Genomic DNA, 6342 nt, shown 5'->3' on the forward strand with positions numbered 1-6342 from the left:
CAGCTGAGAACCAGCTCCCCCTGCAGCTCCTTCATGGGGTCCAGCTCACTGGGATTCCCCAGTTGGCTCTCCTGGTGGTGTGGGCTCCCAATCAGCTCCCATCCCTTCTGTAGGCTGTTCCTCTGAGGATGAGGTGTAGCCCGCAGAGGCAGCAGAGGTGCCCAGTGGTGGGCCAGCTCTGAGCTCTTGGGGGAGTTTATGACAGCCTGCGAGGTTGAGGCCCGTGACCCAGAGGATGCTCCTTTCTTGCCCGTGGAGGGCAGTGGGCTGAACCCTGGGCTCTGAATTATCCTGGAAGCTCCTGCTGGCTCTGTAGACTGGTGAAAAGATCCCAGGTTACGGAGACAGACAGATGTGGGTTTGAATTCTGTCTCTGCTGCTTATGCTTGGTATGCTCTCAGAGCTCAGCTCCGTTAATTGTAAATGAAACAGTCACATCTCCCTTGTGGGGGTAATGGTAAGGGTCAGAGAGAATTATGCAAAGGCCCTCCTGTGGTGCCTGGCACCCGTCACATGGTAACTGGCATCAGGGTGATTACCATCGCCAGTGACTTGCTATGTGAACTTGTGTGTGTCTCCTGCCTTCTCTGAGCTTCATTTTTCCCAGCCTGGTGACGAGATGGCTCATCAGATATCTTGAAATGCTGCAGCTGATCTAAACTTCTGTGATTCTTAGGGAGGAGGAAGATGCTGTCGGTACCCTGCCCGTGGCCCCACCTCCTGGATCCGTACACACCCACAGCTTCCTAACTCAAGCGCCTGGAACTCTGCCCCACAGCTTTCTCTGGCTGCTGGAGCAAACTTGGCTTACGTGTGGGGATGGCCTGAAAAGTCAGGGAGGTAATGCCCCAGAGCAGCCCTCAGCCGCCGACGGATGAGAGCTGGTGGACAAATACCCCAACTTCCTCAGTCCCGGGTGGGGCACCTTTGAGGCCTTTCTCTGTTATGCCTCCCCAAGGTGTCCATCCGGAGGGAGCCCTGCTTGCCCACAGTGGTAAGCTGCTCGTGAATGCTGCCTGGACTGGCTTCCCTCTGTCCCTGAGTCACGTCCCCGCCCCTTAGCAGTGCTTCCTGCCATCTCTTACCAAATAAATCGTGCCCTCAGCTCTGGAGCTTGGTGCCTTCCCTCGGTGGTCCTGGTCTGGTGGTCATTATCCTACACTGGAGGCTCTGAGGGGCCACAAGCCTGAGTGGAAACCAAATCTTTTCCTTTCCCTGAAGGTCAAGTCCAAAGGTCAGCTGTTCCTGGAGCTCTGAGGGGACGGATACTTGGACTTTCTTGGTGCTGGTACCTGGATCTTGAGACCTTTGGAAATACACCCTGAATGAATGAACAGAGCTGGGAATGCTGAGTGCAGGAATGAGTGAAGGTGTATTTGCCCACAGATCTTCCACATTGCTGCTGCCTCCAGGCTTATGGCAAGGCCTGGGGACACGCCAGGGGAAAGGCTCAAGTAGCATGAACAAGAAAATCATGGTTCACACTCAAGGCATGAATGAGTCCAGACATCATGAGTCCGTCTGTCCAGGTCACAAAGCACTTTCGTATCCATGATCTCACTTGATATTCCAATGACCTGACCAGTAAGGTTTTATTGTAATTACTATGATGATTATTTATATCATCATTACTATTTATCTCCTTTTATTGTAGGATGCAGCTCTTCCCCACGCTGGGCCCCTGGCAGACATGAATAATCAGTCCCTTGGTGTCCTCAGCATCCTTCTCCTTCTAGCAGGCAGGCAGTCCCTACTAATCAGTTGAAGTTGCCATGAAAGCTGAAACCCATTTGACTTCCCTCGCTAGCAATGTTCCTAACAATAGTAAATTCTGATTAAATTATATTGAAAGGCTCAAGGAGGAAGAAGCAAGCGAGGCTCAGGGCCTGGGTCTCCTGACGCCCACCTGGTCCGGGGCCCTGCACGTAGACGTCAGGTAGAAGGGTGCTTCAGTGAACGGTTCCCTCCTTTCTCTGACCTAACGAGACAGCCCAGACACTGTGACATGTGCACACACACACACACGCACACACACACCCCCTTCCTTCAGGGCAGACTTCCCTTAAAACATCAAAAAAAAAAAAAAAAAAAAGCACTGAGCAGTGTTGGCAAGGACATCAGGCAACATGGAGTTGGGGGATCCGCCAGTTCCTACAGCCAGGTGCCCCGGCTCCCTACACCACGCCGTGGGACCAGATACCGCCAGAGACTCCACACTATAATGAATTAATCACTGATAACAAAGACTCAAATTCACTCTTATCTCTAAATGGGCAAACGCTTTTGACTAGCAAATTGGAAATTTTCATTTTCCTTGCTGCAAAAGCGTGAATTTTTTCTTGATTTGTCATTTCCCAGACAGAATGTATTCCCTACAGAGCCCGGGACCAGCTGCGGGAAGCCCCTATTTCGTGGGTCCCTGCTGGCCAGCGTGGGGAGAGGCCTTGCTGAGCCCCTCCAGCATGGGAGGCCTGGCCCACGCCGCGTGACCTCCCTGAGCCTCGGTCTCTTCATCTGGAGAATGCAAATGCCTGCCCCTGTCTGGCTGCCAGGGGGCAGTGCAGGGGGTCAGTCACCAGCTGAGGAACTTTGGGTAAGTGGCTTTGCTTCTCTGGCCAGTTTTCTTATTTAGAAAAAGGAAACAAGGACATTTTCTTTGACAAGCTTACCTTCAAGGTGGATGTGAAAACTGCACCTGGAAAGCACAGAGCAGAACCGAATCTCTCGATCTTCTTAGTCCCCTTCATCTCACTAAATTGTTGTAGAATGAAAGGAGATGATTCACGAGAAGACACTGTTTACACCAGTGCTGTCAGGTGGAACTTTCTGCGATGACGGCTGTGTTTCCTCTCCGCACGGTCCAACACACTTGTCCCCCCACGTGGACGGGGAGCACTTGACGTGTTGCTAATGTACTGAAGTGCTGTATTTTTAAATTTATTGAGTTCAGATCAATTTAAATTTAAAAAGCCATATGCGGCTAGTGGTGACTAGGACGGATTTGACAGATGTGAACTTACAGCAATGATCGCCGTTAGGAGTAAATCTCTTCTCCACCCCCCGCCAAAGTGAACACCTTGGCACCAAGCAGTCGCTGTCGTCCAGCTGTGTGTGAGCTCAGAAGCCAGCTTAGCGACCGGGAGCCCTAGAGACTCTCCAAGCCACACCTGCTATTTGTTATAGAAAAAATGGAGACCTGGAGCGGATGGCGTGACTCGGCCAATGCCACACGGCCCAGGTCTCCTGATTCCTGGTGGAGCTCTGTCTCCGCCAGCAGGGAGGGTCGCCCCAAGCATGGTTGGCAAATTGATTCTCCCTCTCACTGGGGACAAGGGCAGAGGTGACGTCGTGGAAGATGAGCCCTGTCTGCAGTCTTGGACCGAAACCACCCTAATTATTGTTAAAATTCTGAAATGCTGATTCCTGGCACACCCCTGTCTGCAGCTGACTAATACTCAGATTTTTGCATTTTCCCATTGCCAGGAGGGTCCCGCAAAATAGCCACCGACACCCCCCCACCCAAAGGGAGGATGTGTCAGAGTAAGGGATTTTCCTGTGACCTGGGAACCCGAGAGTCTAGTTGATGAAACTTTAGGTGAGTGACAGCCAGCCTGGCGCCCAGGCAGGCAAAGCTCAGAGCTGCTCTGAATTTTATCGCCTCTTCTTAGAACGCCGCAGAGGCCCTTGGGGTGAATCTGGCCCCGTAAAGTCCCAACAAAAGCTCATGGTAGGAGATAATGAAGATTAAGAGGGAATTTTCAGCAGAGCCCCACAGAAGGATGGATTAACTGAGATATTATCTCATCAAAACCGAAGGCAGAAATGGCCCATCTAAAAGCAGAACCATACGCAGTGAGGGGATTGCCCAGAAATATCATCGCGTGGATTATCTACTCTAAGAGGGTTTTAGTACTTAAGGCAAGACACTGCTCAGGTGCTCTCGGAGCGCTTTCTGCCCATCACACTAGCATAGAAATGCGAACCTCACTGAGTGGAAAATGCACGTGTTCCTGCTGCGGCAGCCTGGCTGCCAGCCCCGGGCAGTGGTGGCGGAAGTGGGGCAGGAACCGGAAGTCTTGGTTGAGGAAGGCCACTGCCTCCCGGTGCACTGCTGGACCCCTTGCCTCACCCCTCTGGACCTCAGTCTGTCGTCTGTAAACGGTTAGGTTTAGGAGGGCCCTTTAGCGAACCCTGTGACCTCATCTCCATCACAGCCCCTAACACCTACCTGCTCAGGGCTCCAGGCTCACGGCTCTACCCGATTTCCTGAACTTTGCCGTGCAGTTTCAGTGACCAGGGTTCAACACCAGCTCAAATGATCCTGTTTGTTTGTTTTCTTGGTTATTGTGTCACTTCCACTGGATGTCAGCTGTTTAAGGACGGGGAGGTGGTCTGCTTTGTTCACCGATATATTGAGGATGCCCAGCCCCAGATCAGTGGTTGGCACCTAGTAGCTGCACAATAAATATTTATTGACCACTCAAAATGGATCATAGTCCTAAATGTGGGCACTAAAACTGTAAAACTTTTAGAAGAAAATGTAGGAGTAAATTTTCATGACCTTGGGTTAGGTAATGGTTTCTTAGGTATGACACCAAAAGCACAAGCAACAAGAGAAAAATACATACATTAGACTATAGCAAAACTAAAAATTTTTCTGCTTCAAAGGATACCTTCAAGAAAGTAAAAAGAGAACCAGTGGAACGGGAGAAAATATTCACAAGTCATATATCTGAAAAGGGTCTAGTATTCAGAAATATATAAAGAACTCTTACAACTCAACAATAAAAAGACAAATAATTGTGGAAAATGGGCAAAGGATTTGAATAGATATTACTCTAAAGGAGATACACAAATGGCACTGAGCATACGAAAAGATGCTCAACATCATTAGTTATCAGAGAACACAAACCAAAACCACAGTGAGGTACCACCTCGCAGCCACTAGGACGGCCAGAATCAAAAAATCGGATGATACCAAGTGACAGGATGTGGAGAAGCTGGACTCCTCGTCTGTTGCTGGTGGGAATGTAAAACAGTGCAGGCACTTTCCCACTTTGGAAAACAGTTAGTCAGTTCCTTACAAAGTTAAAAATAGAGTTACCATATGACCCAGCAGTTCCACTCCTGGGTATATACCCAAGAGAATGAAAACATGTGTTCACACAAAAACTTGTACACGAACGTTCATAGCAGCATTATTTATAAGAGCCAAAAAGTGGATGGAAGCAACGCAAAGGCCCATCAACTGATGAGCATATAATTAAAATGTGCTATAGCGATGCCACGGGCCAAATGTTACTTGGCAATGATAAGCAATGAAGTATTGATACGTGTTACAACATGGATGAACTCGGCAAACTTTATGCTAAGTGAGAGAAGCTGGTTACAAAAGACTGCGTATTGTATGATTCCATTTATGTGAAACGTCCAGAATAGGCAAACCCATAGAGACAGACAGGAGATTCCTGGTTGCAGGAGGAAGGGATGGGGAGGGGCTGTTAATGGTTGTGGGGTTTCTTTTTGGGGAAACAAAACTGTCCTAACATTAAATTGTGGTAATGGTAGCACAATCCTGTGAATTTACGAAAATCACTGAATTGTACACTTTAAACGGGTGAATTGTATGACAGGTGAATATATCAATAGAGTTTCTTAAAACAAAAAAGTAAAGAAAAAAACTACAGAACAGTGAAGCCTTCCAAGAAGAGATGATGTCTAAGCTGACACGTGGTAGAGGGGAGGGGTGAAGGTGGAGTGGGGCGTGGGGGTCACAGAGAAGCAGATGGAGAGTGAGTGCCTTGGGAAGGCAGGGCACCGGGTAAAGGGCCCGAGGAGGGAGGGACGTGGAGCTGAAGGAAGGGCAATGTGGCTGGAAGGAAGCAGGAGAGCTGGGGAGAAGGCAGGAGAGGAGCCACGGGCAGGTAAGACGAGAGAAGGAAGTAAGTTCCCACTCTACTGGCAGAAAGTGGAACCCCAGTTTCACCCCCTCATCTGCAACTCTTCATTTCTTAGGGGAATCAGACCGTGAGTGCCCTGGCAGGAACTCAAGCTTTCAGGCTTGACTTAGTTAAATTTTAGCAACCACTGTGTGCCATGGTAGCCCAGATTCCAAGACTGTGAGGTGTGTGTCCTGCTCCCGCACACCGATTTGCGGCTCGCACTGGCAGGTGTAGGGAAGACCAGTGTGATGCAGCCTTCCCTAATATGCACATGTGTGCGTGATGCACGCGTGCTCATGAACACACGCATGTGCACGCATACAGAGCACGCCCATGTGCATATGCACACATGGACGCATGCATGCACACCCATGCACGCATGCATGCACACCCATGCACG

Source organism: Equus quagga, chromosome 1, assembly GCF_021613505.1.
Source record: "Equus quagga isolate Etosha38 chromosome 1, UCLA_HA_Equagga_1.0, whole genome shotgun sequence".
Lineage (NCBI taxonomy): Eukaryota > Metazoa > Chordata > Mammalia > Perissodactyla > Equidae > Equus > Equus quagga.